We start from the raw sequence: 26,698 nt of genomic DNA, 5'->3' as shown, positions 1-26,698 counted from the left end.
CTTCTTCTTTTAATTTTTTTAAAAATGGCTGGAAATAAGTGGGTTTATTTCCAATGTGGACTAAGTAAGAGATCAGATCCTACAATTAAAATGTACTGATTTCCTGTGAATGACACCTACACTCGGGTGAGTTATTCTTAATAGAGAATTATTTTTCATAAAGGAATAAAAAATAGTGAATGTGAATAAATGACTATTTACAAATGTTTAATACTAAATATAAGTAGGTATTTAATTATTGTCAAATAAAATATAATTCGTCCAATAGTTTTTTCTGATAATGAGTTTATTTGTATTATGGTCGCATTGCATATTGAACGAGTACAATGATTTACTACAAATTCATTCAATTTTATAAGCCTATCCAAAGTACTTGAATCATACCTAAATTTAACCTTAGAAGCTACCTTTATAGTAAAGACAAACAGAATAGAATAAAACATTTTTGAAAATATTTCAAACTTATACCTAAACACAACTAACCGAATACAAAGGACTGAACTTTAATATTTCACAAAAATTGAAATAGTATTTTTTGTTATTTTTTATGTTTATGAACTAAGCACATAATAATAAGGTCTGTGTGTTTATATTTGGAAATTATCCTGTCAATGAGGCAAAAATTTCACCTGTTCAAATGTATATAGACTGTTTTTTTATCACATATCATAATATGGTTATAATATACTATATTCTATGCCATAACAGATTGACAAAATAGTAACAGTTAGGGAGAAAATTATAATTTCCTCCATTCTCAAGTTATACATGAAAATTATGCTTTTGTTTTATCCAGTATAGAATGTTTGAATGAAATAATATCAAATACTAGTTTAGTATAGACATGTAGGTACCAACAAATCTTCGATACGACGTTTCGTGCCTTCACGAGGCAAACATATAGGTTTTTAATGAGGATATGCTTATTTATTATAATTATTAGTCAATTTAAGCGATATAGCACACTTTTATCTCGAATAACTAACATCACTAATGATTATTCTTAATACGTTTCTGTCGTAGATACTCGTTTTGATTTTGTCAAAAAATGTACTGAGAGCTTTACTTTAAACATAACCAAGTGTTTTCGATATAAAAAAGGACTTTTTGAACCAATGTAATGTCCCCCCATAATATAATCACCATTTTTGTCCTCGTTTCTATTAAGGGTAAGAATATAGTAATGCCATATACCATCTTACGATTGTTGAATACATTCAATAAAAATGAATTTTAGTTTCAATTTTATTATATATATTGCAAAAAACACATTTAACAAGAGATAATTTTATTTGCTAGTAAGTACCCGTTTTTATGACCATACATACTTGGTTTAGATAAGTAGACCTTTTGCGTGCTTTTATTATACCATTAAACAAACAGATGGTTTTGTAAGCATTTATGGTCTCATTGTAAAATATAATTTCTGAAAATTGAAGGTAGCAGCAAGCTCCTCAAGTACATTTTTTCAGTCGCACATTATGAATGAATTTATCATCCCAACAAATATTTGTTAGTTATTTATTTCACGATTTACCTATCCATAACTTCCTTCAGTGATAATAGAGACAGCCTATTCAAAACTATAGAACAAATTAATTATTTTTAAACAATGTTACGTATAAAAAATCCTGGAGAAGAGCAATTTAGATTTTCAACTGTAGTAGTTGGTGTCTTTTTTGTAATGTTATAACTATATTAAATATGACGCCTTGGATATATTTTTAATGGTATATATTTTTGTATTGCACTTTAATGAGTTTTAATTTCAAAAATATATGACTCATGCTTGATTTGCCTATAACAGATTTGTGAATAAAATCATTTTGTTAAATTAGTACCAGTAGTAATATAAATATATTTAACTCAACAATGAGCTCAGTTTTATCATTTCTATATTATTTTGTGGTCAATCCAAAAAGAATAAATAGATAATACAATAAATAATATTTTCCATTATTATAACTTTTGGCTCTCCAATGTGAAACCAAGACCGGTCCTGGGTTAGTTGGTACACTTATCGGTAAGGATGAGACCATTGTATAAATATCTTTACACAATGATAAAACTGACAAAACGATTATAAGTAGGTATTTTAGTAGTAGTTGATAGGACAAAGTTTTTTTCTTTATTAGAAAGAGTTTTTTTATTTATTGGTCTTATCCAAATTTTCGCATTGATCCGTAACTTTCAATACAAAGCCAATAAATATAGTATTTATATTAAAATCAGATTATTTAAATATCTTCGGTACGTATATACTTATTTGTATATTTTTTATTTTTGATTTTGTTACAATTCTTTCGAATGGTCTTTTTTGTTTGATTTTAAAAATCCTTATCAAAGATAAGTATGAGAGTGTTTTTACCGTTGTGGTGAGCATACCAAGAAATTTCAATGATATGTAGTTGTTTTTGAGAATGATACACAGGTATGAAATTATCTTAACGCAATTCGGGAAAATTTTATAATTCTGACGAAAATTCCAAATAAGGGTACTACTAGTCGCTATTCCATTTATGCCCGTTATTGAAATTAAATAAATTCAAGTTTTTGAACATAAAAAATACTATTTTACTATAACCATTACAATAAATATGTATGTTAATATTGATGTTCCTTATTTCAGGTAATGCTGTTTTGGCAAACTTAAGCCAGAAATCACTAAGAAATAAGCTGATCTGAAGCAAACATTTCAGTAAAAATATTAGTCAATCTAAAAGATTGCCTACTACTGCTGTACTATTCCGCTACAAAAATGATGAAGAAAGCGAATCGGATATGGAAAATTTGGATGAACAAATAATCTAATTGAATGTTTCCTCACATCCACAAACATATTCAAATAGTGATTTTATTGCCCCGATTCATTCCGGAAACATTGACATGACAGAAAGTTCTATCAGTAACCATGAAGATGAAGAGTGGTTGAAAGAATTACAGAACCTTCTATCTTGTTCTATGGGAATTGGAGATAGGAAGCAGTCATTGCAAGAAGAAAATAAACGGTTGAGAAAGGAACTAACCAATGCTAGGAAAAAAGTCAATAACCTGATTACTCAATTGAGAGCTACAAAAAAAAGGATTAGGAAAGCGCAACTCTCTGTGAACGTTTTGTATGGAGAAGGAACTCTCACGAATTTTACAAAATCTCTTGTGAAATATGCAATTACAACATAAGATGAAATCCCCATGGTTACTATCTGAAAAGAAAACTGCCTTGTCATTATTTTATAAAGGACCTAAGACGTACAGATATTTGCGACAAAAAGGGTTTGTTTTACCAGAAATATCAACAATGAAATCATGGATTGCCAATTTCCGTTGCAAACCTTGATTCGATAAAAAAATTTTTATGCACCCTACTTTAAAGGCGGATACGATGCTGCCTTACGAGAAGAAATGTATTCTGATATTCGATAAAATGTCTATTAAGAGGAATCTTGAGTACAACATGAAAACAGATTTAATTGAGGGTTTCGAAGGTCTGGGCGAGTTTGGAAGAAAGCCTTTCCCTGCCAGTGAAGCTATAGTTCTCATGATCAGAGGAATCTATAGCAACTGGAAAATTCCTATTGCCTACTGTATCGAATGCTGTGGTGTCATATGCTTCTTTATGGTGTATAATTACCAAGGCATTGGAAAAACTAGACACTATAAGCATAGTATGTGATTTATCAACTACCAATCAGAAACTCATAAAGCATTTGGGGGTTAACAAAAACCAACCTTATTTTATTCGTAATGAGAAAAAATATGCTTTTTTTGATGCTCCCCATCTGTTGAAATGCGTTAGAAACAATTTTTCGAACAATAGTTTCATATTTAATGGGCGCTCATATATTTTTGTGACATTCGAAAAGTTTACGAATGATAAAAAGAGCAAAACAGAAAAGGCCTTATTGAAACTGACTGATAAGCACATCAATCCGAATTCTTTCAAAAAAATGAAGGTTAAATTAGCTGCCCAATTGTTGAGTCACAGTATTTATTTTGCCTTAATGACATCTTTGGAAACTGGTGAACTTATTTCAAGTACAGCCAACTTTGTTCTAACCGTGAACAATTTATTTGATGGCCTGAATAGTAAACGTTTACATTCAACAAAACCCTGTAATCGTGTTCTGAGCGATACGAATCCATAATTGCTAGCAGCTTTAAGCTCAGTATATGCTTTATTGGAAAATCTATACAAAGATTGAAAAATGGGAAATTTGACCAGACCTGATAGTTTTGATGGTTTTCTTCTCATCATTAACTCAAGTTTCAATTATTTATTCACAGTGAAAGCATTCCGAGCTGCATTTAAAATAAATATTGTCGCCGATTTAATGAGGCCAGCCACCTAAAAGTGCTAATGCAGACAGTCAACTGGATGATGATGATAATATACTGCTTTTACCAACAGATGACAATGAAGCACTCGCTTCATTAAATGTTGAAGAAGAATCATCATCCTAACAAACGGATTCATCCACCAATTCAATTTCTTCCGAGGTACATTCAAGGAAATTGTTCTGTAGTATATTTTGGGGGTTATTTAATTAAAAAATGTTTATTTATTGTTTAAAATTATTATTTAAATGATAAGTGTGCATTGAAAACTCAAACAACATTATTGAAAAATTTCACCATGATAGTACTTAATAGCTTCGGGGAAAATTTCAGATAATAAAATATTAAATTTGAAGAAGAAAATTGTTGGAAAAATAGAAAAAATTCTTCCCGAGTGGGATGCAACAAATCCAATTTGTTGTTGTTATAGGCAATACATTTTCAATTTATTATGCGAACTCAGATATTATTCAAATATTATCAATTCATTCATTAAAAACTAGACAAACTATATATAATAAGATGGTTTAAGACCGATGCAAAAAATTGTCGTACATTTTTCAAGGTCCATTCACAGATTATATTTTCGACAAAAGGTGAATATTGAAATATTTGTGTGGATTGTGGTTTGATTTCCAATATTCAACAACAAAAACATTAACGAATAACCAATAATAATCAACGTTTTTATTTATAGTAGGTGTTTCAATAATAAATGTGACCCAACTTGACCCAAGAATATCTAGAGGTCATGGCGAGTAGATTCTACATGTTGTACTACATTTTTGGGGTTTTACAGTCTTTTAACGGAGATTCAGGTTGTTTAGTGGATGTTGTCCATTTCTTTCTGTGATCAAAATTAAGAACTACTTTGTATATATTTTCTTGATAACTCGTAGTCCAAATGGGTCGGGTACTGGTTATAAAAAAAATAATTTCCAGAAAACAAAAATATTAGAATGTGAATAATGTTCGGAAGCAACACTATCATATTTTTTAACAAACTTTTTGAGAATTTGAAAGAGTTTTAAAATTACAATAATTTTACTTCAATTTGTTGGCCATTCGAATTTCTCACTAACAATGTTATAGCTATAAAATGCGCAAGGAATATATATAAACTTCAAACTTTCAGTCTATTATTGTTACTTTATTTAATATTCCTGTTCGATATTTTCTAATAAATTCATTTACTAAAACTTAAGTGTTTTATTTAGTTATCTAATATGAAGGCTCCAATTACCTCAGAGCAAAAATCCCTGATTCCTGACGTTTATGTCAAAATCTAACATTTTTACAAAATTTTAACTGAAAGTCCAAGCATTAGGTAATGCAATAAGATTTTTATTACCCAACCGACCTCTGACCTGTTAGAACCTTTATGCTAAAAAATTATCATCTAGGTATCTTTAGAATTATAAGCAACAAATAGATTTAGTAAGTTCCGAATATCGACGACGGCATTTCTTCAAGAAAGGACATCTTGCACAATTGAAGAATTCAACAATTATTAGTGCGATATTGTATTATGATACATTTAGTACATTTCATCTCGTTACGTTTAAAATATTTGTAAAGTTAGAATTTTTTATAAGTTATTGTTTTTGATTTTATCAAATATATTAATATATTACGAAAGCGGAACAAAATCAAAAATATTTTTCCGGGGATGAAAGGGGAAAATGGATAAATCACATAAATCAACTGAAAGTTAAAAAAAAACATACAAAATAGCCAGGACTTATTTTTTCGCCTCTTCAAAATATCATCAAAATATGAATGTTTCAAAAATACATTCGTGACCGAGGTTCTGAAATAGCAAATTCATATTTTCAGTCACCAAACGAAAGTATATATATTTTATATACCTTTGTGCATGGATCCTTTTTTCTATCCCAAATTTAAGTGATTAACAGATTAATGAAAAATTATTTGTTTCATTTGCTAGTGCTACACGAACTCATTACAAAAATCTTTTTTTATACATTGAAATTGGTGATAAATAATTAGTACTGAGATTAAGTTTATTTTCGGTTCGAGATCAATACATGCTATAACATTATTAGAAACATGATATTTCAAAATACGCCCTATCTATCTATTGTAAAGATTTCTATCGAATAGGTAATTTGTGTCACTTTCGCAATAAAAAGTAAAATCGGCAACAATGTACTGTCGGTTCGAATTTCGAAGATAAACAAAACTTCACATTTAGTTCGGATCTTTCCAAAAAAATTTAGTTGTTGAAAATAGTGCTGTTTATTTCAGATGGCACTAAGCTTCGGGTCATTTTTATGAAGAACGAGCGTAAAAGTTACTAGATGGCGTAACATTGTCACTGTTCTACTATCCTATTCTTTATACAATGGTTATACCTTTGGACGCTTCGGACGTGGTTCACCGGCTGAAATTGACTCAGATGATGATCCACTTTCGCAAAAATCTGTTGTAAGACGTGTAAACATGACCAAACACTGATCTGAATCATCGACACGTTGTTGGTTTTGATCGACTGTGAGTAACTGCGGAACCAACTTTGAAAAAAACTTCCTCATGGTCAAATCTTCATGCATGCCTTCTGATTTCTTTGGGTTCTCAGCTATTTCACGCATTTTGAATTTACAATTAGATATAACTACCTCAATTGGACGATCAGAACGTTCACCATTATCGGTGTCTGTACGACTACGTTTAAATTCAGCAAACCAATAACAAACGGTTCTTTTCAAAGGAGCAGAGTCCGGATAATACTTTTGAAATCATGAACAATTAACACAAGAAATTGTTTTGAAAACTGTCACTTTTTTCTGACTAATCGAAATGTTAAATTTGGTACATCATAAACGTCATATGAATTTGACATTGGCAACGCCATCTGTGTATCAGTCACACGACTAATTGAGTCATGTTTTTGACATTCAAAATATACAGTTATTCACTTATACAGAACATTATAATTGTTTATTAAATGAATGAAGATTCAGTTTTCTAAATCGTAAATCTTTCTAAATACACATGTCATCATTCGAAAGAAACGATCGGTAAATACGAGAAAAGAGTCACACAAACACACGTTTTTCAAAATATCACAAAAGGTTTGTTGGACGTAGGTGTCATCTTTTACATTTCCGGTAAATGCGCATAGTCCTTTTGAAATACACCGTAGAAATTCTAAAGTCAACATTCCAAAACACAACATCACCTACACGCTTTTTAACAAAGAACACGAGATGTAAATAGATGCGATTCAACTATTGTGACAAATATGAAATATATTTATAAAAAGGAAACCATTTAGGTACCTGTATACACAAAAAAAAGTGATAATGAAAGTATTTTACTCATTCGCCAAATCTCTCTACTTATTATCGATTTTTATTTAGTTTTTCATTTTACCCTTGTATATGATATGTTTCACCCAATTTTGCGTTTTACGAAATATATGTAATATCGATGGGAACGGACGTACGAAGGGCCCATGAATAACCATTCAACTTGGCAATTTGTCACAGATTATTGTCATGTATTGTGCTTTGTCAAACAATGTTCCCGGCCTGTTTATGGGGGGATACACGCAATTCGATGCTAATATATTACGTTTCCTCGTATATATATAACGTGTACCTACACCTTGATACAAACAGGTCAGTTTGATTTATCGCCATTATTGGTTATATACCAGCATAATTTATATTCAAATTTAATCAATAATATTTGAAACGAATAATTTTGTTTGGGCTAATTCAAGAGACTTGAAGCTAACATATTTACGAATCTACTATACTATATAATTTGTTTCCTATAGTATAAAACAATATTTTTTTATTTTTCTATACATACCACTATAACCGCCGTACCGCCCTTCTCGGTTTTATCAGTTCAATGGAGCATTTGAGCGTTTTATTGAACGATGTATGAATACAATACAAATTTCTGCATGCCCGTCTGAACTTTAGCTTCTGGTCAAAGCCGTTCATGCATGGTTTTTTTATTGTTCATTTCTTTTACTCGATAATGTTTATTTTGAGTGTATTAAAAAATTGATGACGGATTGTTTAGATTTAAGAAAATGATTCCAGTTTTACAATTTTTCTTAATGGTTTGGGAGTTAATATGAGGATCACCTCGTAACTTATTATTTCGAAAAAAAATATGTAATGAGACATGAGTATCACGTCAAAATTTCATATTTTCGCGACGAGTAGACGGAATTTCAAAAATGAAAACAACCAAAGTAGACGTTTTAAAGGTTTTTCTCGTAAAAAAATTATTCCTGGTAATAATAATAATAATTCCTTGTATATAATTGAAAACTACGGAAATGTTTATATAAGAGAGATTACATAATCTATGGGCTTTTTAACATAAGGTCAATTTATCTTCGGTACGATTATGAGGACAAGATTCATGGGGCGTGGGGTCGATTTCACGGGCTTTTGTATTTTTGACACCTGGCCTACCCTACCTTTTTAACGGGGGCCTGCTTTTCCATTCAACCACTGTTGACTTTCAACATCCTAACAGCATTTCCGATGCCAATTTATCTGCGATTTTAGATGTGTTTAGCGACGGGGGTTACATTGTTAGCGGTCGGACTAAACGACGAAGGACTTTTTTCAAAGAAAGAATGAAAAAAAAATAGGAAGAAAAATAGCCGTACAGTTATCAATCTGGTTTAGTATGCGGTGATTGTCGAGCAAACATTTTTGTAAACGTTTGCAAATATCAAACAATACGATTATTAGGTGTGTTTTTGTATATCTTTTAATTGAAAAAAAATTTTAAAAACAAACATAATAAAATTGAATTTTCCTGTGAAAAAGAAAATTAAGTATTTATATGAAATTGGGATAAGAAACAACAATGGAAATATTCATTATTTGAAACAAAATTTTTGATTTTTTTTTATGTGTAAGATTGAAATGAAAGAAAAATAGTGAAATTGGAAAAATTGGAAATACACTGCTTAACAAAATTAACGCATAATTACGATTTGACCAACATTACGATATGTGGTTAAAATTAAAACATGGTAATTGTGAAATGAATTTTTCCTTTCAAATTTCTATTCTAAAAACTATTTAAATATCACACCCCCTCTTTTAACAATTCCATATTTTAAAAAATCTACGAGGATGGCCTGACCAAGAAATGGCGGTAGTTGCTCTGGAGTGTATTGGATTGTTGCTTGTGAGTGTATTTAACTGTCATGGAATATTTTTAAAATAGACCAAAAGAAAAATAGAAATATTTGACGAATATCTATTTTTCAAAGAAATTTTGATTAAAATGCAACAATGCTTAAATGATTCTTGGGCTATTAGGTCGTCATAGCAAATAACTTTTGTTACTTGATTCGTTCGATTGGTATTTCTATCAGGAAGCAGCATCTGAAGATGGCTTAATAATTGTCCTTGAAATATTGAAGTTACGGACGACGCGACGCGTTGAGCAATTACTAAAAAGCAACACTTTAAATAAATAAGTGATAACTGTAGTATGCAATTTTTTTTCAGTACTAATTTCAACAGTTTGTTAACCCGATAAGTTATATCCCGAGGGTACGTGGTACGACGCGGTGGTGCGTTTTTATTGAAGTGATAATTATCTCCAATTTGAAATACATATACTTTATTTCAGGTTAAAAGGCCTCAAGTCATGATGGCCGCTATAAGTTCTTTATTTAGCACTTCGTTTGGAGAGAAACGTAGGTACCTATATATACATAGGTGTATAATATCGAACAACAGTCGCGATGTTGGTATGTTGATGATAAAAGCAAACTTTGAAATTTACATAATTACCTTGAATGAGAAACATCCAATTAGAAGTATGACGACAACGAGAACCGAAATCATTAACGCTTCTATACTAACAAAAAAAATTTTTTTATTTTTTTTTCGAATTTAACTATACACCGAAGTGAAATACTTTGTTTCAAGGTTATTTTTTTAAATTATCAACTAGAGTGAAAATGAAAAAGTTTTTCCGATAGATATTTTCATATTTAAAATAATTAAAAACGTAAAATATAAAATTGACGTCGTCGTAATCAATAAAAGTTTATAATTTATATAAATTAATAAATGAATAGAATGAAAAAAACTACTAATAAATAAGTATAAAGAGTATCAAATATTTAGACAAATAAGTAGGTGTATATATATATATATACACACACACAACACACACGAACTATTGGGCAAACATAAACATTTACTTGTAAAAATAATAATATTTGAGTTATTTCCATGTAGTGTTGACAGGTGGGTTGTGGATCTAACAAATTTAATCTTAAATTCAAATTTGAACAGATCAAACGGTGTATGTATGTATGTACGTATATATACGCGACCGGCAACGGCGACGGGCCAATATTTAGTTATTTGCCCGAGCACACAAATTGTTGACTACGTAAATAACCACTGCCATTGTTTCCACTTTTTTTTCTCTTCTTCTTTTTCTCTTCTATGTTATATAAACCTAGCGAGAGAGGGCTAATTTCAACAGAGTCTCTATTAATAACGAGATACTTTGTCAATAAGTTTACTATGTAGATATAAGCACTTAATGATTTGTTTGTGATATATTTATATCTAAAGACTTGTTTATTATAGTATTTAGTAGTATAAGATAATATTGTAATTACTATTATGATTTACTTGTTAGTAATATACGGTGTAGAACAAAACAACCACGTAAATTATCAACACGTGAATTTAATTTAATATACGAGATTATTTTCCAGTAACTAGCATTAATTAAGTAAATAATTACTTTAGAAAAATGAAAAATTAATTATAAACAAACTTTATAACCAATTATTACAATATATACGAGGGTTGTCTGAATAGTTTCCGACCGAACAAACGAACGAAGACATTTTAGTTTTCCAACAAGTGAAACATAGTGAAACTTTAAGGTTAGGAAATAGGAAAAAGTCGATTGGAGCAGATCTTGGTGGTTGGAAAACCAAGTTGAATAACTAAATAGAAATTTTTTTTCAAGTATAAATCAGATCCATGTTAGTTTGAATAGAATAATCACTCGATACCAAATCTGGACTATTAGGGGAGTAATTCCAAAAGTTAATTATCATAATGGAGAAAAATGACATAAGACACGATATCAATAAGTTCTTTTTTATAATTGGAAAATATACCTATTAATGGGCACACGTTTCGCAACCTAAATAAAAATTGAATTGAATTCCATAGCAACGTCATTTAATTAACAACGAGATTTAATTTTTAATAACATATAGATTAGAAATTGTTTACGAAGACTGTTAATTGAGTGCTTATTTGAATAAATAGAAGCTAAAGATAACTGTTAAAACAATTGAAACCAACGAGTTTGTTATCGCGTATCACGTTCTTTTGTTCGTTACCCTTCCATTGTTCTCGAAAGACGCAGACGTCATTAAAGAAACAAAAAATAAGTCCGACTTTTAGTCTTACGATTTAGACCAGATTAAATTTTCTTATTGAAATGAAAGTTGAATTGTCACGTTGTTATAAAATACGAAATTTATTATATCAACTACAAAAGGCGCTAGTAATTATCTAAAAATCATCCCCCGCCCCCTATCGCCTTGGGGTTGCGGGGAGTATTAGAGGGAGGTAATTGCAATTTATGGAAGGTAGAATTTGTAGGTGGTGATTGTTTTTAAGTTAACCCCTATCGCCCGTCAAACCCCTTGATCCTTTTTTACCCTGTTTTACCATAAACAAAAAGTTATTGAATTTTCGATTTTTCCATATGTATTTTTCTATGATAAAATAAAATTTATAATTTATAATTTGTACACGCGTAATTTTGAAAATGTCAAATTTTTATCCTTTAACCCTCTCTATTTTTTTAATAAGGGATGACCGATGGCTGGAATAATTTTTTTGTACTCAGTACACTTTTCTTTATTACCCTCCATAACCTCAAGTCGATAGGGGGTGGGGGATGATATTTAGATAATTACCACGAATTCTAACGAAGAATTTCAGTATTTTCGCGATTCAAATTTTCAAAATTGGGAGGTTAGCGATAACAAAAAAGTTTATAATTTGTGGCCATAATTGATACAATTAATTCACTCAATTTAACCAAGCAACTTCAACAAATTATTAACAATTCATCGCGACGTTAATTTATTGGGGAAAGAGGTAGATAATTGAATGTAAAAAATCAATCGATAATTTATTATGAAAAAATAGCTACACACCACCAAGAGTGGACATTTTAAATAATGACTAGTAGCTGAAAACGAATAGTAAATGGTATAATCGATATTTGATCCAACGTATGTGTGTAATAGCATGAAAATAATTTTTCGTTTTCTGATTAGAAATATTTCGACAAAAAGAAATTTATTTTTACCGGACTAAAAACTTTTTGATATTTCTGAAATTCAGAGATAAAATGTAGTCGGTTTTACGTGTGTAAACACCGATGATTCATTTCATTGTTCCTGAGATATTTGTCGAAAAGTCGAGTTTCTCTCGACTTCATATCGAGGTGGCTGTTTAAATATAAATACAAAGATAATTTTCATACGTAATTTATTGTTCTTAAACAAACACACCCCAATTCACTTTTGTCTTTTCCTTCGGTATATACTTTTTCTTTTCGCGCAAATCTAGTTATTATTTATAATATTTTTAATATTCTCGAAAAAAAAAATTAAACTATCGATTATCACAAAATTTCCGCATTGATTTCCAGTCTGACAAATAGAGGTCACCACAAATCACTTATTTTTATTTTCCCTTAAAAAACACCACATTTCCGACAGCTGTTAAATTTAGTGTTCATCCTCCCGATAATTTCGTTCAGAATAGCCGTTGAAAAGTATTATAAGAAATTTTCCCCCGGGAAAATCGAGCATAAATGACTAGTTAGAAGCTCAAACGTTACTATATAAGCACGGATGGTGCTTGATGATCAAGACGTCCAAAAGAAGCAGTTGCAATTCGATAAATTTTGAAAATCATTACGGAAAACCGGAATTTGAAACAATTCACGTGAATATTTAAACAAAATAATTTCTCCCAACAATGGATCAAAAATAACAACAAAACCTGACGAGCTTCCAAGCTGATGGCTCTTAGCAAGCAGGGGCGGCCAAGGAATCCACCTCCAGCCGTCCTCCACTAACCCGGAGGTTCAGGTAAAACCTGTGAAGACACCAAGAGAGTCTGGTCCTACGAGTTGACTCCAGAAGAAATAGGAGTAGGACCTGGTGCTAGGTACGCGAAATCGGAGTGACGATCGAATCTGCAGTCTCTTCCTAATTCGTCAAAAGGTGCAAGTAAAGGGGCATCGATCAGCTTTTGATAGTTTGAAGTGGAAACCGTGACTATTATGATACAGTATTGGATCGATTTTAGAAAAAAATCATGAAATCGAAAAAATTAGTCAATAAAAACCACAAATTTTATAAATTAAATAGCGAATGGCTCGTGATATTTTTAGTGCTGAAGCAAAGTCTACGAGGAGAATGCCAAAGATATATCGTAAGCGGATACATGCACATCTTATAAGAACGAATTCAAAATGAAAAATTCCAGCTGCAGAAACCTGTTACTTATTATTTTAATGACAAATTATAAGATATCGAATTTTCAAAAACTATCGCAGAAAATAAAAATGCAAATTCCATTGTAATAAAAAAGATAAATTCGGTAACAACGATAAAATACAACAGGAAGTACTCGTTTCATTGAAGATTTATTACCGATACCCGTATAAAAACGAGACTACAACGTATCCTTTTGTATTATACAAAAAGAACGATTTAGGATAAGCTGCGTGTCAAATTGTTAAGAAGGTAGTACCACTGAATGAATTTTATAATGGAATGAACCCTACAGGGTGTGTATCAACAAATTTCAAATTGATCGTTGGATTTTTGAATATTTGAAAATCAAAAAAATGTTCGTACAATTTTCTAGAAGCTGATTTGTCGATAAGATTATTAAAATTAAATCCGATAGACTCAGAAAAGATTAAACGTATGCATATAGTGAGAATAAGAGATACGAGGGTTGTCTGAAAAGTTTCCGATCTAATAAAAATATAAGAGTTATTATTTTTTTCTTTTAAATATATACAATTTTTCCTCTAATCTTTTTAACCCTTTCTCCTCAAATAGGCGTTTACTATACACGTGAAACATCGAGGTTAGGAAATAGTAAAAAGACGCTCGAGGTTAAATCTGGTGTATACAGTGGGTGGTCAACCAATCGCCTTTAGAAAACAATTATTTAATGACTGTTTCCATTTTAAGAAAAATCTTCATGTATACGATTACGAAGCAGAAACTAAACTTCCAAAATGTCTCACACTCTCAACGTATTCGCAAATATACAACGGAAAGTTTTCAGATGACCCTCGTAAATAAAAATTTTTTTGAAATTCGCGGTATACAGTATAACGTGAAACGTGTAAATTTTGTATTCGCGTTCATTATGAATTGGATTGAATAGAAAATGAATTAACAAATAAAATTAGGAAAAAAGGAGCTAGAGTTATGAAAATATTTAAAAATCCCACTTCGGTATTTATCAAACATTGACTTTTGCTCCCTCTTCACTCTACAACGCCAACATTTACTGAAATAATTTATTTAGCAAGAAAATGTATTACTGTCGGCAAATATTTCCAAGCCAAACTTAGAGATAGAGAGAGAGTGAAAGAGCGCGGCTGTCGGGTGGTAGGTAGAAATACTTTTGTTTTGTATACTCTACAAATACAGGTTCTCGTACAATTTTCCTTATTCCACGTACCTATACACCACCACCGCATCCCAAAGATTCCGTTTACCTTTTGTACATATTTAATTTTTCGTGAGTTTGCTATAATTAGATACGTAATATGAAGCACTTTAATTCATTATTTGACACACTTTTCTATAATGAAAACGCGCATTTTATAAAATACCCCAAATTAATGAATACGTGTTTACACACGTCTATTAAACTACGAGGGGCGTTTTGAATGGTACGTTCCGGATCCGGTTCATAATTTGTTGATAATTATCTACTTGGTAACTGAACTAACTTTGAAGATTATTCAAAAAAAAAAGTAGAAAATATACCTTATAGTATATTTAAAAGGAAAAGGAAACTTATTTTTGTTTAATGAAAATTCATAATTCAAATTGCGACTACAAATTCATTAGAACAGAAAAAACTAAAATTGATCGATATCAAATATTCGGTGCTACATCGAACTAAAAGAATTAACAATCGTATTATCCAGATTTAACACCATCAGATCATAGTTATTTCAAATCCCTATATTTATAAACGAGGTAAAAATCACTTTAGCATGATATAGATAACAATAATTTGTACTCACATATTATCATGCGCAGAGGAGACTTTCCATTTCCATTTTCCATCACTATCACTTTGAAACCGATTCGCGACACACTGAAACCGAAAATTACGAATCACTTTTCACTTCGCGGCGGTTTGCCGTACTACATTTATCACTTACATTAAGGCATACGTCACACAATCATCCCCATAGCACAGACTTGTTAGTCCACTACGTTACAGTAACCTCAAGCCTGTACTTGTTTCTCGTTACTCGTTTCTAAGGAACTAATTTTCCGAAAAAAATTAGCTTAACCCAACAGCCTCGTCCTCATAGGTAAAGAAAATCTCAACAGATTACTCAGAAAGTCATTTGAATGATAATCGAGTCTACAAGTTACTGAAAAATAAGATTTTCACGGAAATAAGACATAAAATCATGATAAATAATCGCGAAAAAGTGAAAAGTTGAATAAATTTGATGTTTCTATTGAAAATAATTTGTTTTAATTAAAAAACTTCAAGTGCTAAATCCCCGAATCAAAGTCTAATTGAGGTGTCAGAGCCTCAATCTGCCTACTCCCTGATCTGAAAGAGAGAGCAGCTTAAATATCTAATTTTGATTAAATTTAGAAAAAAAAATAATTTTTTGAACGCGTATCTAATTTATAGTAAAACTTGTTAAACCGAGTACCCCAAATATGCGAGCTGTTCTGAGTGATCTGCGATTTGGCAAAAAAATTACTAAAATGATGAAAAGTTGAAGGAGATTTTCTAAAAACTACGAGTCCTTATTGTACCTAGGGATAACCATGTGATCTCATTTTATCATATCAATCAGACACACATAAATATAGAAAAAAATCAACGATCATGGACTGTCAAATCTCCGTTGTACCTAGAAAAAAATACAAGATCTTCTTCTTCTCCTCCTCCTCATTGTACATGCAAATTTACGTATATTATTGCACCTGGTGTTCATAGTAATTTCATTTTATAATTAATTAATTTCTTAATAAATTTATTTGGAAACTCGAAATATATCAGAGAAAATTTCAAAAATTCTTCAACTTCCTGATTATTTAAAAAAAAAATTAAACATGTGTAAAGTTAATTTTGAATGGCTCATAAATGTTATTTCTATTTTGATTATATATTTCTAGAATAATTAAACCAAATTTTATCAGTGTTTGACGAAAATTAATGAAAAATTCGGAAATTAATTTGATTTGAAAACCAAAAAATTTTCAAAAAAAAATGTCAACTAAATATTCTCAAATAGATTTTGTACTTTTGGAACAAAAAATTGATTTGATTAAATTTATTGAAGGATTAAAAAATGAATTTTAAATGCAAATTATTTTTATTACTTTCACTAAAATTCGTTTATTTGAATGATTTGATTCTCAAATAAATTATGTCCACAATGCCCTAACTGTTTAACATAACATAATTAAACATAATAATTTTGAAAAAAAGTTAATTTACTGAATATTCTAAGTAATTATTATCAAATTTAACTTTTTTAATTTAAATAACATTATTAATGTTTTTGATGTGTAATTCCTGAAAAAAAAATATCTCGTCCTGGGAATCCTGAAACTATTGAAACAACCTATAATAGACAAAAGCAACTGATCACTGCAACAGCACACCCAATAAATAACAAAAACTCAAAAAATATTCATCAAAATATAGAAAACGAAATAAGTTTGAATTTTTCAAAAATTTGACACTTATTAGTATTTTATATGTTTTGTTTTAATTTTTGGAAAATATATAAAGAATTTAATCACTTTCCAAATAAATTGAAATATTTTTCACCTACCTTTCGACATACCGCAAATTTTATCGAATCGCGCGTTATACACTTTTCGTTTCGTTTAAGTTCGAATTAAAAAATTAATTATACGATCGATACGATCACTTATTACGCGAGCTGTAACAAAAACATCAAATCAAATATCTATTTTGAAAAATTATTTTATTGTTTCAAATAAAATGGTATCGAAAATAAACTTGAAATATTTTGAAAAAATTTTCTCGTAAATGTGAAAAAGCTCCTAGACCATTAGCAAATTCTAACATGAACTATCATAACTCAAACATTTCATACAATTTAATAAACTGAACTTATCAATTAAATTAATTTGTAAAAGTACCGAGGGTAATCTACAGTTTTTGAATTATATATTCATTTTGAAATTGAAAAACAACGGAAAATAATTGATATTTAATTAGTGGAAATCAAAACTGCTACTATATTTGCACAATCACAACTTTAATACCCACAATACTTACTGACAATTAAAAAAAGAGAATCAAAATTCGTTGTTCCACTACAAAGGTGTAATTAACAGCGCTAAGTATAAAGCAATAAATTAATTTTGAAATATTACATGAAAACTATGAAATAAAAAGAATGGAAAATTCTAAAAATTGAACCTATGGATTAAATATAGATATAAATATCTCTAATTACTACTCTGTTCACGAAATAAAATTAAAAAACTTCAGTAAAATGAGCAGAAGTATAAATAATTTACAAATTTTAAGAAAGACAAAGTGAATTATCATAATGGCCGCCACTGCACATCTCATTTCGAAGTAAAAAAAGATTATTGCAATTAAGGAATGGAGATAAATTGAATAAAAACTTAAAAATTAATTTATAAAAAAAAACTGATTTTAATTAGTAAAATACGAACACAGCTATATTTGCACAACCACCACATAACTAGATCAAACATCGACTAAAGAACAAAGGAAGTTCAATTGACCTAATTGTACCTAACAACAATGACATTCGCAATATGCACAGCCACCTTAGTTTTCATAAATTACAAAAAATGAAATTAAATAAAAAATATGAAAAAATTTATATTCGAGCGCTACATTTTAATTAACAACACTATATATTAAATATGAAATCTAATATCAAAACTATAAAAGAAAAATATCGAAAAATTCTAAAAATTAAGTCTGATAATTGAATTTATATATGAATATCTCCCATTACTTTCCTATTTACGAAATAAAATAAAAAACCTCAGTAAATAATCAACAATGAGTAATTTACAAATTTTTAGAAACGCAAAGTGAATTATCATAATGGCCGCCACTGCACAGTTCATTTCGAATTAAAAAAAGATTAGATATTGCAATTAAGGAATGAAAATAAATTAAATAAAAACTTACCAATAGTAATTCACTGTTATTTTAATTATTAATTTCACTTTAAAATTAATTTATAAAGGAAAAAACTGATTTTAATTAGTAAAAAACGAGCACTTCCATATTTGCACAACCACCAAATAACTAGATCCAACATCAAATAGAAGACAAAGGAAGTTCAATTGACAGTTGTCATTATTGACCAATAGGGTTATCGATAATTGTACCTAACAACAATCACATCCGCAATCGGCACAGCCACCTTGGTTTTCATGACACAAAAAACGAAACTAAATAAAAAAGATGAAAAAATTTATATTCGAGCGCTACATTTTAATTAACCGCTAAAGTTTAATCAAAAACATTATATATATATAGCAATAAATTAAATATGAAATCTAATATAAAAACTATAAAAGAAAAATTCTAAAAATTGCACCTTTTAATAAAATTTATATATGAATATCTCCTATTATTAACTTGTTTACGAAATATAATATAAAACTATGATAAATAAACGGAAGTATGAGTAATTTACAAATTTTTAAAAGCACAAGATACAATTAGCACCTGTCGCCGTCGGCAGGACGATCTTAATTTAGAAGTCATAAAACATAAAATTCAATCAAAAATACAATGATTGATAATTTAAATCAATCAAGCCTGTTTATAGTAAATAGCACAGTAGGTATGAGTGATATTTACAAATTTTTAAACGCAAAAAGTAGAATATCAAGAAAGCAGCAAATAAAAAATCATAAAAAGATGAGTGCGGTTTAAAAATAAAAAGAAATTGATGTTTAATTGATGAGAATCGAAAACTAGCATATTTGTATGACCATTAAATAACTACACCTACTGAGAAACAAATGATAATCAAAATATATGGACAATAACGTCCTTAAGGGGTATCAATCTGCTACTTTATCCATCGGTAGGGCTATCCCCTATCCGAAATTAAACATATAATACAATGTAAGACTACTAATTTGTACACAACAGTAATATGTATATAGCAAAAAATTAATTTCAAAATCTCATATCCAAACTATGAAATAAAAAAATGAAATTTCCTAACAATTGAACTTAATTATATTTATATATAAATATCTGTAAATATTCTCTTGTTTACACGATAAAATATAAAAACTACACTACATTAACCGCAGTATAAGTAATTTAGGAATTTCTAGAAGCAAGTAAGAAATTATCAAAATGGACGTCACTGCACTTTTTATTTAAGAATAAAAAAGATCATTATGATTAAAAAGTCTAAATAAATAAAATAAAAACTTACCAAAGATAATTCATTGTTGTTTAACCAAACCACACACTTTAACACTAATAAACAAGTAATAACAATAATTAATTAATCAAGTACAGCCATATTTGCACAACCACTACCTAACTACACAAAGCACCCACTAAGGAACAAAGGAAATTCAAATGACAATTGATTTTAATATCGACCAATAGGGTTATCGATCTATCGCCTGCGATCTTGATTTAGTGGAAATTATAAATAAAATTAAAAAAAATTTAAATCTGCACGAATTTGTTTTTATTCCTACACAAAATAATTAAAACGTTATTTAGATCAATAAAATAAAATTATATATTAAAAAACTTTCATTTTTTAAGCTTATACTTTCAAAGTCAACTGATATTACGAATTTATCCTATTTTAGCAACAAAACTTATTTGTTAATTCGTATGTTAAGAAAAATAAATCAATATAGTTCACACATTAAAAAGGAATGTTTACATATCGTACTTATCCACGAACAGGTTATAAAAGATCTAATTGTCGAATTTTATTCCAATAAAACGATGTAATCCACTGTTACTATAAAAAATTCACTCATAAAAGTCTTTGATTAATATTATTGAAAAAAACTCTCGATATCCACATTTTTTTATTGAAATAACCAGTTGTCTCAATCGATTTCATAGATCTAGGATGATACAGTTGATGATTTACATGCAATGATCTCATTGGCTCTAAAATAATTCGAGATAGACAACTCACAACACATTTGAGTAAATAGGTCATCGGGATAAAATGTTTGGAAAACAAAAAATTACATTATTTAAAAATATCTGATTGCAATAAAATCATAATAGCAAAGTTATTTAGGAACTAGAATATACTCGAAAGAAACTTAAGTGGTCGGAATGTTTGCTAGTTCTAAGATAATTTTACTCGAAGCAGTTGCAGAATAGAACCGAAAGTTTGTTCTAGGAATATTAAGCGCAAATAGTAACTTTCATTTTAGCATTATTTCCATAGGTAAGCCGATTAAATATGATATATCTAAAGATCTAAGACACTGGTGCTGCCTTAATGGCACTACTTCTTCCCATTTCTATTTGACTTTCTTATTACTCAGTATTATGAGACAGGGAAATAGCAGAGGGTACAAATTATAAATCTACACGCAAAATCGTTCGATACATTAAAGTACGTACGTACACACGTTGATTTCATTAAAAATATATCGTCAGTCGTAATTTTTTTTCAAAATATTGATCATCGAATGTCATTATTGCAACTTGTATAAATAAAACTATTTTTAGAAATACAGGGTGTTATAAAAAGTAGGCAGATCAAAAGATAATAATCTTCTGATGTTTTTATCATGTTTGTTCATAATTGTATTACGAGTGCGCAAATTTTTACGAGGGTGGTCCCAGAAGTACCCGGCACAACAAAGAAACACGAAAATTTTGGGAAAAAATATATTTAATTTGAAACGTAATCATTGTTGATCATTGAAAATAATCCTTAGGGGATAAATCTGGCGAATAGGGAGCATGAGGTAGCAATTCAAACTTTAATTCGTTAATTTTGGCCATTGCAATAAAGGATATGGAGCTGGTACAAACAACTCTTTCTTTTTAGTCAAATGCGGTCGTTTTGGCTTGATTTTTTCGTTCAATAAGTTCGCATAATACTCACCGTTGATAGTTTTTGCTTTTTCAATATAGTCAATAGAAATTATCCTAAAAAACCGACGCTATAATTTGGCCTGCAGATGGAACGATCTTTGTCTTCTTTGGAGCCGGTTCTCCCTTTTCAGTCCATTGTTTTGATTATTATTTTCTATGTGATGAACCCTCATTCAATCTATGGTTATGAAACGGATTTATTACTGTAAAACATTGGCAAACACTCGATGGAAACATCTTCGCGAAGCTTGTTTTTGTTCCATTCTGAGCAAACGCGGCATCCATCTTGTCTACAGCTGTCTCATGTCTAAATTTTCTGTTAATATGTTTGCTACCTCGCGCACTTTCAGTCGACGATTACCCAGTTCCGCTTGGTGCATTTTTTTAACATTTCTCGATTCTTAACCTCATTTGGTCGACCAGTACGATGCAGTCTTCGGTCTCGTTTAAACTCTTCTACCTAATCTTTTACCGTTGATAAGAAATGACGGAAGGCAAAGATTTTTTAATATGAAAACTGGTAAAAAATTAACTAAATGTGTTTAAAAATACCCGCGCCCGTATATTTTAACAGTAAAATCATTGATAACAACGTATATTGTTCGATATAACAGAAAATAATCAAATATTTGTGTTAAATTTATAAACATAAATATATATTTTATTTAAACAAATCATAGTTTGTGGCGCATATTTGACTTTTATTATTATTATTATTGTTATTTAACACAGTTTACCATACGCAAATTTACCTACCGAACCGAATAAATTCCATCTGATGTACATAATAACGAGGAGAGAGAAATTCCAAACAGAAACTACACGAGTTTTTATGTGTATAAATAAGATTGGTCAACATTTGACGCGCACACAAAGAGGGGTCTGTGTCATTTTATTGAGACAGGTAATTTTGTTTATACATCTATGTATATAAAAACTATTGATTTTCTATGATTGACTCATTACCAACAATATTTCGCATAAATATTTGCACGTTTTCGCACCTAGTAATTTATTTCGTTTCAACATACGAGGATGGTTCCAGAAGTACTTAACCCGATCTAAAAATGACAGTAGCAGCTTGAAAAATTCCACTTTTGTCTTAGAACGTACACGATCTATACAGAATATGTTTCAAGTTTGAAAACTCCGTATTGATTTGGTATTTGTTTGGCAACCAATATGGAAAAAATTAAACATCGTTATGTGATGGAATATTTTTATTTGAAAGGCTTTAGCTCAACCAAAACGAAAGCTGAACTAGTTTCTACTCTAGGTGAGACCGATCCTTCGTTCTCAAGGCATAAACACTGCAATGCCCTTACAAAAAGGGTCACACAACTACAAGTTGTTCGCTAATAGTCTCAAACTGATTCTTGTTTCTGAAGATGCCAACCGCTCGTGTCAACGACGGCCCAAAAATCGTACACACCTAGACAATTCTTGGACAATTAATTTGTATGCCAAGGACTGAAAGTGCTGCTTTGTTGGTCGAGTCTTAAAATTGCGAGACGAGCAACATACGAGTCCAACAAGGTACTATTTCAGCCGCGGCGTACACAACATTTTTTAGACGACGCGTAAGATCCAAAACTTTTTGAATTATACCGAGGAAAGAAAATAAATAATAAGGAATTATAAATATTTTATTTATTGAACACTACATATTAGGTACTTAATGATATTTGCAATGTCGATATTAATCTATTAATTAGTTTCAAAAAATAATGTTATTAATATTTATATCATCGAAATTAAACTGTCAACATTAAAGTGGTTGAAGTCACTCCAGAGCGTTCCAAAAGTGTTTTGTAGTCACTTTCACTACATGGAACACTCAGTTTTATGGATTTTCAATCGCAATAATGACACGAGAATACATTAAGAACTTACAAAAACATCGATTAATGGCTTAAATATTGAATGTCGTGGTCGATGTTTTGATATGGTTGACACCTATATAAAGGAATTACAAAAAATGAAACGACTACCAGAAATTTTGATTTATTAGAATCTCTTCCAACTCTCTGCAAAGTTTTAACAACCAAAAATTTATCAAGTTTGACAATCTCAGCGATTTATAAAAGAAAAAATGGTTTGGAAAGTGAAAATACAGTTTTAATATATACGTTAGTTACAACTTTGTATTCTAGATACAAAAAGGGCTGACATGGTAATGATTAGATAGAAATATAGACAATCTGGAAGGGTAATTTTTAATTTTTATCTCACCCCGAGAATATTCAAAATGCGGTACATCAGTTATAGCAACTATTGTTTATTTCTTGTGGATATAGGAACGTCCTATAGGTAAACCTATTTGTGTCGTCTGGAAGTTCTGCAGGTGTAGCATCGCAACTAAGACTGTGATATCAATAAGTTGGCGGGGGATGTTCATGATGGAAGTAGGGCTCTCCGAGGGAGAAACGCGATGGAATATCACAGTGAATTAGTGTAAAAGCCCTTGGGAAAAACGTTTTACTATACTTTCTAGTAGGAAAGTTTCAACCAGGACGTGTATGAACTATGAGGAATGTGCGGAGCGATTTGCACTTGGATAAAGGCAGACGATGGACGTGGCAACGAGAAACGAAAGGAAATCGCGTAATGAGGATCCATATTGGCATATTTCTCTCGAACAACACGCTTCTCAACGGAAATTCTAGTGTAGTTTTTATAACAATTTTATGGGGAGAATAGGATTTCCGTGGCCATTTAACAGCAGATTTTGCTTAATTAGGTCAAAATAAATCGAAAATGTTGAATGAAATTTTTTGAAATCTCGCTTCGTTTTCAAGATATCGATACTTAAAGTTATAATCAAACGTTGGTTCAAAATTCGCTTTATATATACAACAGATGGCGTTCACTTAAAATTCAATATGGATCTTGTAATTCAATAAAAAAAAAAGATTTTTTATTTAATTTTTATATTATTTACTTCAATATTGAAAAAAAAAACAAATTTCTATAACAAAATGAGGCATTTTTAATAACTTTTATCAAGTGATGAATAGAACTTAACATACGATAAATATATGAATAATTTGATGTTTTTCATTAAGAATTGTCCGTTGTTTTTCATTATTTATGAAATAAAAAAAATTTTTGATGATAATTTGAAGATTTAATTAGTAATTTAATGTAAAAATATCCCTTCTTCCGTTCTGAATGCTTTCAAAAGTTATTTATTTTCGTTTGTTTTATAATTGAAGCGAAGCCCCCCATAAGAAAAAAAATTATAATAAAATAAAACTATAATAATCCTCAGGCAAATAAAATTTTTTTAGACAATTTGGGCTATAAAAAATTCACGATTTTTGAACTTTTTACACTCAATGTGCACCACGAAAATGTTAGGTTAGGTTGATATATATAAATTTTTCCAAATTCAAGTATGAATATCTCGAAAAGGAAGCGAGATATCGAAAAATTTTATTCTTCATTTTCGACTTATTTTGGGTCGATTTACAACAGCATAGTCGAATCCAAACGCCACGGAAATCGTAGTCGTGTCAATTTTATTGTAATTTCAGGGTCATAACATTGGAAAAGTATGTACCAAAAAAAATTCAGTTTATTATTCGAGATAGCGGTGGGTATCAGTTGTTTACAAGAGAATGTTCGTTGGTAGGTATAAGTATATCTTCTCTACTATGTTTGATCAATGATAAGGTAATTTATTTTTCAACTAACATCCTTTATAAAATCACAAATTAATCATAAAGTTGTGTGTACGTATGTGTGCCTCTTTGTTTGCATTATTCCGTTGGTTAATTTCCAACGTGTCGTTTATTTACGACTCCATTTCGCCAACAATAACAGAATCGATGCCAAAAACTTTTAAATACATTTCGAACGTGTCTCATAAGTACAAAATTGTTTTTTAGACAACGCCATCTGATTGTTGTCCGTTCTGTATTCATTTACATACCGAAATTTGCGTTTTGAGTGTTCCATGTAGTGAAAGTGACTGCAAAACACTTTAGGGACGCTCTGGAGTGACTTTGTAGTGACTCTTTCACACCTCAATGTTGACAGTTTAAAATGTTTATATTTCTCTATTATTTATTTTCTTTCCTCGGTGTAATTGAAAAAATTTTGTGGTGTACGTCGCGTCCAAAATCGGCCATTGTGCCAAAAAACATCGTAAACTGATGTTGCAAGATCATCATGTCATAATTTGACAAAAAAGCTCTTGAAAAAAATGCCGAAACAGGCGACAAATTATAGATTTATACAAACGGACCCGAAACTAAACAACAATCGATTGTATGGATCTTTCAAGACCAGTCAAATCCAAAAAAGTTGTTTCAGTTCAAATAAAAACGTTTTTGAACAGTTAAAACATCGAATTGATGGATCATCTGCTGTAAAGTCCTTGTTTGGCACCCAATGATTTCTTCTTAATCCCGTAGATCAAAAATAAATTGAGAAATCGACGTTTTTCTACACCTTTTAAATATTTGTTTTCGTTTGTCTATCCTATAACTTAAGCAGCAACCCTCGTATACAATTAATCGTATTTATAAATGATCCGGTTCGGCGAAAATAAAATGTAACGAAAATCGTTCAACGAAAGGATCCAAATAAATGTAAAAGAAAAAAAAAACATAAATCGCAAATTCCCCGTGGCGAATTCAAAATTTTTCATCCACCGCTATGAATATCTATTTAGATACAGTAACAAAAAGTATCAAGACGTTCACATATCCTTGTATAGAGTTCGGTACCTTCGGGTACCGCTTAAGGATTCGCTAATCTCCAGCGCAAACTGGATTATGTTGCTGAAAGGAACGAAGGATAACTAAGAATATTCAATACAATAAAATTTTTATCTCGTATTTGCAAAGGCATTACGTTAAAATAGATGTATAACCATCGCAAATTGTACAATATATTATACAGAGCGTTGAACGAATAAA

The 26,698-nt window shown here is 30.1% G+C and overlaps 1 long non-coding RNA gene across 1 annotated transcript in view; it reads right to left on the bottom strand.

Moving 5' to 3' along the window:
- LOC130446049 (uncharacterized) overlaps positions 1 to 20,516 on the bottom strand; it is a 30,571-nt gene extending 10,055 nt beyond the window's left edge. Inside the window, exons 1-3 of the long non-coding RNA XR_008910105.1 lie at positions 20,122 to 20,516; positions 17,479 to 17,589; positions 15,691 to 15,764 (exon numbers count right to left, since the gene is read on the bottom strand). This is a non-coding gene — a long non-coding RNA (uncharacterized LOC130446049). The remainder of the gene's footprint in view (positions 1 to 15,690; positions 15,765 to 17,478; positions 17,590 to 20,121) is intronic.
- Between the last annotated feature and the right edge of the window lie 6,182 nt (positions 20,517 to 26,698).

Source organism: Diorhabda sublineata, chromosome 6 (assembly GCF_026230105.1).
Source record: "Diorhabda sublineata isolate icDioSubl1.1 chromosome 6, icDioSubl1.1, whole genome shotgun sequence".
Lineage (NCBI taxonomy): Eukaryota > Metazoa > Arthropoda > Insecta > Coleoptera > Chrysomelidae > Diorhabda > Diorhabda sublineata.
The sequence above is the reverse complement of the archived record's forward strand: the minus strand, read 5'-3'. Positions and strand labels throughout refer to the sequence as shown.